This window comes from Triticum aestivum, chromosome 4A (assembly GCF_018294505.1).
Source record: "Triticum aestivum cultivar Chinese Spring chromosome 4A, IWGSC CS RefSeq v2.1, whole genome shotgun sequence".
Lineage (NCBI taxonomy): Eukaryota > Viridiplantae > Streptophyta > Magnoliopsida > Poales > Poaceae > Triticum > Triticum aestivum.
The window spans coordinates 493380681-493394179 of NC_057803.1; positions in this window are offsets into that span (position 1 = coordinate 493380681).

Here is a 13499-nt window from a genome sequence, read left to right on the forward strand (position 1 = left end):
AATTTGATGATATTTTCAATTCAAAATAAGAAACAAATTTTTGATATTAAAAAAACAAATTTGATGATATTTGATGATATATTTTGTTCTAGTCCTGATGAAAATAACAAATTTGATAAAAAAACAAATTATTAGATGCAACAAGAAATAATGAAAAAAAGAAGTTACTAATGGCGCACAAGAGGAGGGTGCGCCATTGCTATCAGAAAAAAAAAGTTACTAATGGCGCACCAGAGAATGGTGCGCCATCGCTATGAGTGTTTTTATGGCGCACCCCTCGACGGTGCGCCATTACTAACATTCCACCCTCTATAGCTGGATACCCGGCCCTTCGCCCGATACCTCCTTCCCTCTCCCTCGCCAGATCCCCTTCCATTCCTTGCCACACCCGCTCCGGCTCCCCCGCGCCGCCGCCCCCGCTCCCCCGCGCCGCCCGACCCGCGAAGCACGTGGCCGCCGGCCTCCCCACGACCAACCGAGGTGCCCAGGAGGACCGCCATCGTCTTCCTCTTCGACTACGAGGACCCGAACGAGCTCGGACACCCTCGAGCCACCCCTTTAACGCCGCCGCCGACCCCGACCCCTCCGGCGACTGGCCACGCCCGCCCAGGTACCTCTCCTCCTTCCTCCCTCTCCACCCTTCCTCCCCATTCTCTCCCTCCCTAGTTCTTCTTGCTATATGGATCAGAACATGTGGAGCATTACTATTGCTATACGGAGCATTACTATTGTTCTTCTCTGAACGATTACCATTCCCTCCCTCCCTAGTTCTTCCTCCCCATTAATTTGCAGGATCAGAACAAGTTTGTAACATGATGCTCTACAATGTTGATTAGGTGCATTACTATTGCTATATGGAGCAGCAATTTACTATTGCTATATGCCCTAGTTTGTATCAATGTGATTGTAGTTTTTCTTGTCATCAAGTTTAGTTGATGTTTATTTAAATATAGCTTATATGATCAGCCACTCTATGTATGATTGTGGCTTGAAGGTTCTGGAAGAACGTTTTTCCTTCAAATTCTATCTGGTGGCATTGTCCTAGACTCCCTAGTTGTGTTGTTAATTGTGCTTCTATTAAAAGAACTGGGAGTTACTCACTGTACTAGAACTCTGTAGGTTGAATTTTGGTTAAATAATACTGACGTTATGAGAATGTAAGCACCTATTATTGCTACTAATATCATTGGCTCATTGCTGCCTTTGTGCAATGCAGAACTGTTAAGAGTGATTTGGAGGATTCAAGATTCTGTGAAGCTCTTTTGACATTTAAAACTCAGAACTGAAGGTACTTAATAAACTCAAAAGCATTGATGATAACTCGTGTTGCCTAGAAACAGAGGTAGTTTACATATTGCATTGCTAGTGTTTGTTTATGTTCAGAGTTTAAGCATGTGTAGTGTAGTGTAGTGTAGTGAGCTTGTTCTAGTGTAGTGTGGTCTGAACCATTGCACGATGTAGTGTAGTGTAGTGAGCTCTGAACCATGTTTAGTGTTGAGTACTTCAAGTTTACTGAACCTATTCATTTTTGTGGACTTAGTGAACATAATAAGACAAGCCAGATGCTCTATTTTTAATTAACAGTAATCCATGATCAGCAATAGTTTCTTTCACTAATTTTCAGTTAACAGCAATCCATGATTTTTTTCAGCTAAAACTATTCATGATTTTTTGTTGGGTGACCTATTAGATCTGGAATGGAAGCTCACATAAGTTGAGCTGATTTTTGTCCATATGAAAGCAGAGGGCCATATGGTCTGTGGCCTTTTCATCCATATGAAAGTAGAGGCACATTGTGGTGCTAGTTTGCTGGGTTTTGTCTCCGACCATCGTGTTGTGATGATTTTGCAGGTACCCCGAGAGGCCCTTGAGTTTGCCGGAATGTCGATTAACTTCCGTTCTGGAAAATTCGGGTACTCCATATGTCTTATTTTCAGCAAAGGTCATGCTGAAATTTTCCGTGAATTTTAGCATGACTTTGCTAAAAATCGGACATATGGGGTACTTGCTACTAATGCATGGGCCGGGGTATCTTAGTACTTAATTAAGTAGGATCAACTACCCCGCCATTCTTGCTGCATTAAACCATAGGTGGCAATAGAGCCAAGTGATTAGGCCCAACTTAGAATTCTCGTTAGCATCGATAAATCCTAGATGATAAACCCAACATAGGTGCCAATAGAGCCAAGTGATTAGTGCCAAGTGATTAGGCCCAACCTAGGGTGCCTCGGTGTCGATGAGAACCTAAATGATGTACGCTTAGGCTTTTAGGGTGCCTCGGCATCGACAAAACCTAAATGATGAAAGCTTAGGCTTTTAGGGTGCCTCGGTGTCGACAAACCCTAAATGATGTAGTTTTGAATTATGAACGTAGGATATGTCGTCATCATCATCGGACGACGAAAGTCTCCCGGCGGAGTGCGACTGGTGCCATGACGATCGAGGTCTGTGCGACATGCCTCACCTGGACGATGATCGGCGCTTTAGCATTAAGCTCGAGGAGACCTTCGAAGTTGAAACGGTACACAACGACGACAAGTGTTATTTTCATAATTAAGCATGACTTCAACTATTTCAACGTGTAATTTTCATCTTTTACAATTCGAGTATAGCTTATCCCATGCCATGAAAGATGCTATGTCTTGGAGAGGATGGATTTTGAAGACCATGAAATTTCTGAAACAAAGAAAATTCACCTAAGGACTCATCATGATGTGGACTTTGAAGTAAATCTATATAATTCTGAGAGCGTAACCCATTTTGGTTGCAAAAATTGGGAAGCATTTTGCAAGATGTATGGTTTCGATGAGGGTATGCTTATCACCATGGATATTGGTAATCCTGACATCAACCAAGACAATATGGACATTTGGGTCCTTGTTGATACCCCTCCAGTTCTACCGCTATGTGAGTTTCTCAAACATAGTTATTAGCTAATTTATATTGTTTATTTCAAAATAGTTGACAGCTTATTTCCATTGACAGCTTATTTTTATTGTTCAAAGAATGTGCGGGAGATGGTAGACAAAACCCACTACACCGATGGCTCCGAATTAACAACTTACAAGGAGAAAAATCATTTGGTCGGATTTTGTACTAACATTGGGAATTACAATATCTACAATCAAACTCCTCAACATTATGGTAAATACGTGCCACTAGTGCATGTGTTCAACTACGGTAACTACCATGGAGATACCCTGGTAAGATTTTTACTATTACGACATCCGTGCATCTTTTGCATACTTCTAAAACTAGTACATCATTGCTAAGTATGAAGTTATTACTATGTTTTTCAACAGATAATCCCAGAGAATTGTGTGCCTCATATGATGTATTTGAAAGGTAGTGTTAATGTTTTGAACATACAGCCAGGTCGTCCTACGAATCTCAACTGTCCATATGAGATTTCTAAAAGAAGTGGAGACATGAAAATCAAAGGATGGAAAAAATGTATGGACAGTCGTAAGGAGCTTCTTGGAAGCAAAAGGAAGCAAAGCGCAAGAATTGGAGACAAGATGTTCTCCATTCTCCATAATGGAGAGTCGGGGTCTATATTGTTTTATGCTATTTTAGCTTAAATAGGGTATTTAGGTCCTGCCTAATACTGATGATCATGTGCTAAGAACAATTAAGTAGGGTTGGTTCGAAGACTATCAAGATGATGATCGTATGACTTATTATGAATAACGAGTAGAAGTTGTATGATGATGATTAGTAGGACTTGTTAGGATTAGTATTACTTCCGACAAACTCGATACTCGCGGTCTTGAGACTTTTAATGTTTTATCTTTGTTCGGTCTTTTGAATTCGGAGACTAATATGATGAATTGTATTCGGAGACTAATCTTCTATTGTATTCGATGAATCTGATGTTGCTGTGTGCTGCTGTCTATATTCTGTCCAATAATATATTTTGTAACCTGTGCAAAAATCAGAAAAGCAAAAAAAACCTAATATTCATACTAATGGCACACCACACAAGACACTAATGGTGCACTGTGATCATCACACTAATGGCGCATTAATCGGGATATGTAATGAATCAAGAGTGACATGTATGAAAGAATTATGAACGGTGGCTTTGCCACAAATACGATGTCAACTACATGATCATGCTAGCAATATGACAGTGATGGAGTGTGTCATAATGAACGGAACGGTGGAAAGTTGCATAGAAATATATCTCGGAATGGCTATGGAAATGCCATGATAGGTAGGTATGGTGGCTGTTTTGAGGAAGGTATTTGGTGGGTGTATGATACCGGTGAAAAGTGCACGGTATTAGAGAGGCTAGCAATGGTGGAAGGAAGGAAAGTGCGTATAATCCATGGACTCAACTTTAGTCATAAAGAACTCACATACTTATTGCAAAAATCTAGAAGTTATCAAAGCAAAGTATTACACGCATGCTCCTAGGGGGATAGATTGGTAGGAAAAGACCATCGCTCGTCCCCGACCGCCACTCATAAGGAAGACAATCAATAAATAAATCATGCTCTGACTTCATCACATAACGGTTCACCATACGTGCATGCTACGGGAATCACAAGCTTTAACACAAGAATTTCTCAAATTCACAACTACTCAACTAGCATGACTCTAATATCACCATCCTCATATCTCAAAACAATTATCAAGCATCAATTTTTTCTTAGTATTCAACGCACTCAAAAGAAAGTTTTACAAATCTTGAATACCAAGCATATTATTATTAAGCAAATTACCATGCTATTAAGACTCTCAAATAATCTAAGTGAAGCATGAGATATCAATAGTTTCTATAAAACAAATCCACCACCGTGTTCTAAAAGATATAAGTGAAGCACTAGAGCAAAATTATATAACTCAAAAGATATAAGTGAAGCACATAGAGCATTCTATCAGATTACAAATTATGTTTGGCTCTCTCAAAAGGTTTGTACAGCAAGGATGATTGTGGTAAACTAATAAACAAAGACTCAAATCATAAAAGACGCTCCAAGCAAAACACATATCGTGTGGTGAATAAAAATATAGCTCTAAGTAAAGTTACCGATAGAAGTAGACGAAAGAGGGGATGCCTTCCGGGGCATCCCATAGCTTTGGCTTTTGGGTGTCCTTAGATTATCTTGGGGGTTCCATGGGAATTCCCAAGCATAGGCTCTTTCCACTCCTTGTTCCATAATCTATCAAATCTTTACCCAAAACTTGAAAACTTCACAACACAAAACTTAAAGTAGAAAATCTCATGAGCTCCGTTAGCGAAAGAAAACAAAAGACCACTTCAAGGTACTGTAATGAACTCATTATTTATTTATATTGGTGTTATACCTACTGTATTCCAACTTCTCTATGGATTATAAACTATTTTACTAGCCATAGATTCATCAAAATAAGCAAACAACACACGAAAAACAGAATCTGTCAAAAACAGAACAGTCTGTAGTAATCTGTAGCTAGCGCAATATCTGGAACCCCAAAAAATTCTAAAATAAATTTTTGGACGTGAAGAATTTATCTATTAATCATCTGCAAAAATAATGAACTAAATATCACTCTCCAAATAAAAATAAAAATAGTTCTCGTGAGCGCTAAAGTTTCTGTTTTTTACAGCAAGTTCAACAAGACTTTCCCCAAGTCTTCCCAACGGTTCTACTTGGCAAAAACACTAATTAAACACAAAAAACACAACCAAAACAGAGGCTAAATAATTTATTTATTACTAAATAGGAGCAAAAATAAAGGAATAAAAATAAAATTGGGTTGTCTCCCAACAAGCGCTATCATTTAACGCCCCTAGCTAGGCATAACAAGCAAGAATAGATCTAGGTATTGCCATCTTTGGTAGGCAATTCTTCAATGAGGCATCTATCTCCCTTAGGAATTTCTTTTCTAGTGATTATAAAACTCTTAGGCATAAGATCGAAAAATTCATTTGTAGCAATTTGTTCCTTAATGATAGCAAAAAGATTGGGATGAATACTTATAGATTTAAGATCCGCAGTTTCCTTACTTAGATGATTCACCCTTATTTTTAGGAACATACATAAGCTTGGAAATTTTAGTAGGAGGACCTGGAGTATTCTTTATGGAAGAAAAAGCGGTTCCCAAATTCATAATTATACCCTCAAGTTTATCGATTCTAGTAGAATCTAAGTTTATTTTCTCATTAACTATGGGTTGCTTTTCCTTAATATTTTTCAAAGTCATTCCTACCTTAGATCCATATTGAGTAATTTGATTGTGGATCTTTTTATCTAGATTTCCAATTAATTCAATGGTAGCAACTTTATTTTCAATAATTTCAAGTCTTTTCATAACATGCTCCAAAGTTAACATAGTTCCATTAACCAAAAGAGATGGTGAGCAAAATAAATCTAACATAGCATTATAAGAATCAAAAGTATGGCTACCCAATAAATTCCCTCCGGTAATGGTATCAAGGATATATCTATACCAAGGACTAGCACCTACATAAAAATTGCGGAGAAGAAATGAAGTAGATTGCTTCCTGGTAGATCTTTTTTGAGCATTGCAAATTCTATACCAAGCATCTTTTAGATTTTCTCCCTCCCTTTGTTTAAAATTTAGAACTTCATTCTTGGGAGACAACGGAGAAGATATGAGACTAGCCATGACGACAAGCAAACAAACTAATACACAAGCAAACAAAAGACAAATGGGCAAAAAGAGGCAAATAGAGAGGGAGAGGGAGGATAGAGAGAGAGGGGGCGAATAAAATGGCAAGGGTGAATTGGGGTGAGAGGAAAACGAGAGGCAAATGGCAAATAATGTAATGCGAGAGATAGGGATTGTGATGGGTACTTGGTATGTTGACTTTTGCGCAGACTCCCCGGCAATGGCGCCAGAAATTCTTCTTGCTACCTCTTGAGCACTGCGTTGGATTTCCCCGAAGAGGAGAGGATGATGAAGCAAAGTAGCATAAGTATTTCCCTCAGTTTTTGAGAACCAAGGTATCAATCCAGTAGGAGGCTACGCATGAGTCCCTCGTACCTACACAAAAACAATAGCTCAACGCAACCAACGCGCTGAGGGGTTGTCAATCCCTTCACGGTCACTTACGAAAGTGAGATCTGATAGAGATGATAAATAATATTTTTAGAGATGCAAAGTAAAAAATAAAAGCAAAGCAATAATAAAGTGATGGAGATTGATATGATCAGAAAGAGACCCGGGGGCTGTCGTGGTTCTAACTCTGACAGTGAGGTAGGGGGGTATGAATGGAGAGGCCTCAGCTATGGAGAAGTTGTAAATACACCAGGATGTACGAGTTCAGGCCCTTTGCGGAAGAAGTAACAGCCCTACGTCTCGGTGCCCGGAGGCGGTCGACTGGATTATGTGTGTATGAATTACAGGGGTGCCAACCCCTGCTACTAAGGAGGGGGTGGCTTATATAGAGTTCGCCAGACCCCTCCGGTCCTCAGCAATGCAAGGTTAAAATACATTAAGACTGGGCGTTATTGGTAACTTCCCTAATAAAGTGCTATGATGACCATAAAGACTACTTAATGGTCGACCGTTTGCTTGCGGAGTGACTTTAGATCTCCTGTCAGTCGAGTGGTTGGCTTCGTAGTCGAGTGGTAGCTTCCTGGTCGAGTGTCTTGAATCCGTCGAGTGGGATACCTTCAAGTCGATTGAAAGGTGACTTCTTCCAGGGATGTCCTTGGGTAGGGCTCTTAGGACAGGTCCATGCCCCTACCCTAGGTACATAGCTTCATCATTAGCCCCAGAATGGATCGAGGTTCGAGTGGGGAAGGAGTTGGGGGTCCTTCCGACTGGTTCTTAGCGTTATGCGAATGTCTTGTACTGGATCAATCGTCACGGATGACGTTGTCAACTTCTTTCGGTCACCTTGATCCATTCTTGGTCTCTCGTCGAGTGAATTTCCTTACTTGTGGAATACCGAGTGCCGGTGCGAGCGGGCTCTTCAGTTTGATGAGTTGTTCTGCGGCCCACGGATTTTGCGGGATTTGAATTTCGGGAAGCGAGCGGGACGGGGGCGGCCGAAGTAATCGGATGGGATAGGATAGAAGCTCCTCGATCTCCGTGCCACCTTTTTCGCCACGTACCGCGCGCGCGCCTATTGCGGGATTTGACGGGATCGCCTGGGCCTACCGGTCAGCCACTCGGAAGCGGCTCCTTATAAGTTGCTGGCTCGGGGCTCCCCAACAGTGTGCTCTCGCCTTTCCTTCTCCCCCCGCAAGGTCCTCTGCCACCTCCGCTCTCACCCTAGCGATGTAGGTCCGTTCGAGCCTCGCCGGCGACGATGGTGAAGGACAAGACGTCGGCTTTGGAGCGCGTGAAGAAGGCGGCGGTGCAGGGGAAGGGGAAGAAGTCCGCTCGGGGCGGATCTTCCTCGAGGACTGCTCTGCCCAGGGATTGGATCCACGGCGACTGGATGCCCTCGGTGATTCGGCAAGAAGATCTTGACGACATGGTTGAGGGGGGAGTCATTCCCCATGAAGCTGCGCGTCTCCCGGGGAGAGAAGTCGAACCCCAACCTCATGACGGTGAGTGCGTCCTCCTCGCCACCCATATCAATCGCGGATTTTCTCTACCTCCTCATCCTTTTTTCCGGAGCTTTTTGAACTTCTTCGGAGTGCAGCTCCACCATTTCACTCCCAATTCCATCGTGTATCTTGTGGCTTTCGTTTCCTTGTGCGAAAGTTTCTTGGGTTGCCGCCCTCATTGGGGACTCTTTAAACACATCTTCACTTGCCATTCCCAATCGGTAAAGAAAGCCAAGTTGAGTGACAAACGGACGCAAGTGATCCAGCTATGCGGGGGCCTGGCGATCCAGATGAGGGGTAAAAGTTCTTTTCCGTCTATCACTTTTCCCGAGTCGGTCCGTGGTTGGCAGTTGACCTGGTTTTATTGTCAAGACCAGGTGACCCAGGGCAGTCGACTGGTCTTCCCCCTTTCTCTATGGACCGAGCTCAAAAGCCTGCCTCTCTGAAAGTGCTGCTGGAGGAAAAGGTGCAAGTCAAGGTGCTGGTTGGTCGAGTGGTTCAGCTTGACCGAGAGGGCGTGACCGGAATGGACTTGCTGGAGGTCTTCCTTCGGAGGCGCATCCAACCGCTTCAGGCTCGTGACCACCCTATGTGGATGTACTCGGGTCTCGACGACACCACTCGGGTTCACCCAGAGGAGGTCACCGACGAGATGTTGGAAGGGTGGCTGTCGAGCATCACAGGGAACAAAGACAACCCTCGAGGAGCCAGGAGGGTTCCCCCGCTTGACAGTACATACGACGTGGACCAGGTCTGACCTTGTGTTCCCGACTGAGATCTTGCTTTCTTCATTTGCTCTCTTTGAATCGGTCGACTGACTTTCGACTTGTCTACTATTCTCCAGGCAACTACAAAGATGTACTCGACACCCAACGGAGCATAGGGGCAGGCCGAGGAAGGGGAGGCGAGCGGAGGCAATAGCGGAGACGAACAGGGGGAGTGGGAGTCTGACGGCGAAGGAGAGGGAGACGACGACATCGACTCTAGCGAAGAGGAGGAGGAGGAGGAGGAAGCTGAACCTCCCCGCTCGGAAAGGCAATCCAAGCTTACACACGACCCTGCGCGGGAACGTGGTAAGGCGACTGCTCCCGTTGGGCAGTCATCGAAGCGCCCTCGGACCTCTTCTCCAGCGCCGACTGAAAAAGCTCCCAAGCACCCCCACGCGGCACCGTCCAAGCCACCCAAGGCTCTGCCCAAGATGAGGATGACTGTCCCCATCATTTCTGGGTAATGATAGAACTTGTTCTCCTTTGTCGACCATGGACGGATCCTTGGTCGATCCACTGAGCCGACTGACGGTCTTTCAAAATTTGCAGTGCTGCTACTTCTGAGATCTCCGCCAAGGACGATGATCAAGAGATGGAAGATGCTGTTACATCCAACCCTGGTATGATTACTGATGTTCTGCCTTGAATCGACTGACGATTTCTTATAACTCTGGTCGATTGAATTTTTCCCGTAGCTCCTCCTCATGTTATTAACCTTCCTGATGATGAAGATGAAGCCCCGCTGAGAGTGAGGCGGAACAGGAAAGCGTCTGTTGGCGAGACTCCACAATCCACTCCGGCGCCTGAGGCTGTAGCTCGAGACGGTGGCGATACCACCCGGGCTTCTGTGACTTTCGCCAATCCTCTGACGAGTGTGCGGCCCTCGGCGTCGACCGTAAATCCGCCTTCGCTCTTCGCCACACACCACGTCCCTGAGGACCAAGTGGGTGCAGCTAAGGAAGCTATACGCCAGGCAGGCATCATGATGGAGCAAGTCAAGGTGGTTCGAGAAGCCAGCCAAGCGGCTTATGACGCGAGTTCAGCTCTTCAGAGTAACGTCCAGGTTAGTCGATTCACTGCTTGTTCTGTTAGGGTATGCTGTCTGAAGAATCTCTTTTCCGAAGATATTTTAAATCTGTACACCCACTGGGTGTTTCTGTTAAGTTTTTTGGTCGAGTGGGGGCACGCTGAGTGCACCCACTGGGTGTAGTGCCTGAGACTACGGTGGACTGCTGGCAGTCGACTATAGTCTTTATATTGTGTTGCTGTAGTTTTACTCCTTCACTCGGTCTGGCCAGGCCATGTTGAATGAAACTGTATCCGGTCGACCGCGGGTAGTCGATTTTTTTTTTCAAAACCAGTGGGGGCACACTGAGTGCACCCACTGGGTGTAGTCCCGAGACTACGATGGACTGCTGGCAGTCGACTGTAGTCTTTATATTGTGTTGATGTAGTTTTACTCCTTCACTCGGTCTGGCCAGGCCATGTCGAATGAAACTGTATCCGGTCGACTGCGGGCAGTCAATTTTTTTTTCAAAACCAGTGGGGGCACGCTGAGTGCACCCACTGGGTGTAGTCCCCAAGACTACTGTTTAATGTTTTTGATTCAGCTGTAGTCTTAGAAATGTCATCATTGTCTCTTGGTTACTCGGAAGCAACTTATCTTGGACCTCTGTCGATTGACTTTTGCAGAAATCCTGTGAACTTGTGGCTCTCTACACTGAGTTGGAGAACAAACAGATCCAGCTCGACCTTGACTTGAAGCTTGCTCAACAGAACCTGCAGAAGGCACGAGACGAAGCAAAAGGTATGGCTGGCGAGGTTTCTCATTCTTGACGAGTGACTTCCCTTTCTTGCCCATTCTTGATGTTGAGTTCACTCGACGTTCTGTAGATAAACTGGAGGAAGCTCTGAAGAAGAAGGATCAAGATCTTGCCGAAGCACAGAAGGAGGCCTCGAGCAAAACGAAGCTTGCAGAAGAGAAACTGGCTTCGGTCGGAACTCTTGAACAGGAGAACTCCAGACTGAAAACTGCTCTCGAGAGAGCTAATTGAGAGGTCAGCCGACTAAAGAACGACAAGATGGTTCTGCACGACCAGGCGGGTGAGCTGGCGGGGAAGGTAAACGATCTGGAGGCTTATCTCGGTGGACTCGCCAAGAAGCTGTTCATCATGCTCGAAGGTAATTATTCTGACCCGGCTGTCTTGCAGTTACCAAGCCCGCGTAAGGCCACTGTCTTATTCTTGAATCGTGTTTGCAGAATTCTCCTAGAGCTTTGAAGAGGAAACCAGTCGAGTGGAGCCAGGCTTGGATCCCGCCAATTCTCTCGTGATTGTAACTCTGACAATGAGGTAGGGGGGTATGTATGGAGAGGCTAGGTCTCAACTATGGAGAAGTTGTAAATACACCAGGATGTGCGAGTTCAGGCCCTTCGCGGAAGAAGTAACAGCCCTATGTCTTGGTGCCCGGAGGTGGTCGACTGGATTATGTGTGTATGAATTACAGAGGTGCCAACCCCTGCTACTGAGGAGGGGGGTGGCTTATATAGAGTTCGCCAGACCCCTCCGGTCCTCAGTAATGCAGGGTTAAAATACATTAAGACTGGGCGTTACTGGTAACGTCCCTAGTAAAGTGCTACGATGACCATAAAGACTACTTAATGGCCGACCGTTTGCTTGCGGAGTGACTTTAGATCTCCTGTTAGTCGAGTGGTTGGCTTCGTAGTCGAGTGGTAGCTTCCTGGTCGAGTGTCTTGAATCCGTCGAGTGGGATACCTTCAAGTCGATTGAAAGGTGACTTCTTCCAAGGATGTCCTTGGGTAGGGCTCTTAGGACAGGTCCATGCCCCTACCCTAGGTACATAGCTTCATCATTAGCCCCCGAATGGATCGAGGTTCAAGTGGGGAAGGAGTTGGGGGTCCTTCCGACTGGTTCTTAGCGTTATACGAATGTCTTGTACTGGATCAATTGTCATGGATGACGTTGTCAACTTCTTTCAGTCACCTTGATCCATTCTTGGTCTCTCGTCGAGTGAATTTCCTTACTTGTGGAATACCGAGTGCCGGCGCGAGCGGGCTCTTCAGTTTGATGAGTTGTTCTGCGGCCCACGGATTTTGCGTGATTTGAATTTCAGGAAGCGAGCGGGACGGGGGCGGCCGAAGTAATCGGATGGGATAGGATGGAAGATCCTCGATCTCCATGCCACCTTTTTCGCCACGTACTGTGCGCGCGCCTGTTGCGGGATTTGATGGGATCGCCTGGGCCTACCGGTCAGCCACTCGGAAGTGGCTCCTTATAAGTTGCCGGCTCGGGGCTCCCCAACAGTGTGCTCTCGCCTTTCCTTCTCCCCCCGCAAGGTCCTCTGCCACCTCCACTCTCACCCTAGCGCCGTAGGTCCGTTCGAGCCTCGCCGGCGACGATGGTGAAGGACAAGACGTCGGCTTTGGAGCGCGCAAAGAAGGCGGCGGTGCAGGGGAAGGGGAAGAAGTCCGCTCGGGGCGGATCTTCCTCGAGGACTGCTCTGCCCAGGGATTGGATCCAGGGCGACTGGATGCCCTCGGTGATTCGGCAGGAAGATCTTGACGACATGGTCGAGGGGGGAGTCATTCCCCATGAAGCTGTGCGTCTCCCGGGGAGAGAAGTCGAACCCCAACCTCGTGACGATGAGTGCGTCCTCCTCGCCACCCATATCGATCGCGGATTTTCTCTACCTCCTCATCCTTTTTTCTGGAGCTTTTTGAACTTCTTTGGAGCGCAGCTCCACCATTTCACTCCCAATTCCATCGTGTATCTTGCGGCTTCCGTTTCCTTGTGCAAAAGTTTCTTGGGTTGCCGCCCTCATTGGGGACTCTTTAAACACATCTTTACTTGCCGTTCCCAATCGGTAAAGAAAGCCAAGTCGAGTGACGAACGGACGCAAGTGATCCAGCTATGCGGGGGCCTGGCGATCCAGATGAGGGGTAAAAGTTCTTTTCCGTCTATCACTTTTCCCGAGTCGGTCCGTGGTTGGCAGTCGACCTGGTTTTATTGTCAAGACCAGGTGACCCCAAGGCAGTCGACTGGTCTTCCCCCTTTCTCTCTGGACCGAGCTCAAAAGCCTGCCTCTCTGAAAGTGCTGCTAGAGGAAAAGGCGCAAGTCAAGGTGCTGGTTGGTCGAGTGGTTCAGCTTGTCCGAGAGGGCGTGACCGGCATGGACTTGCTGGAGGTCTTCCTTCGGAAGC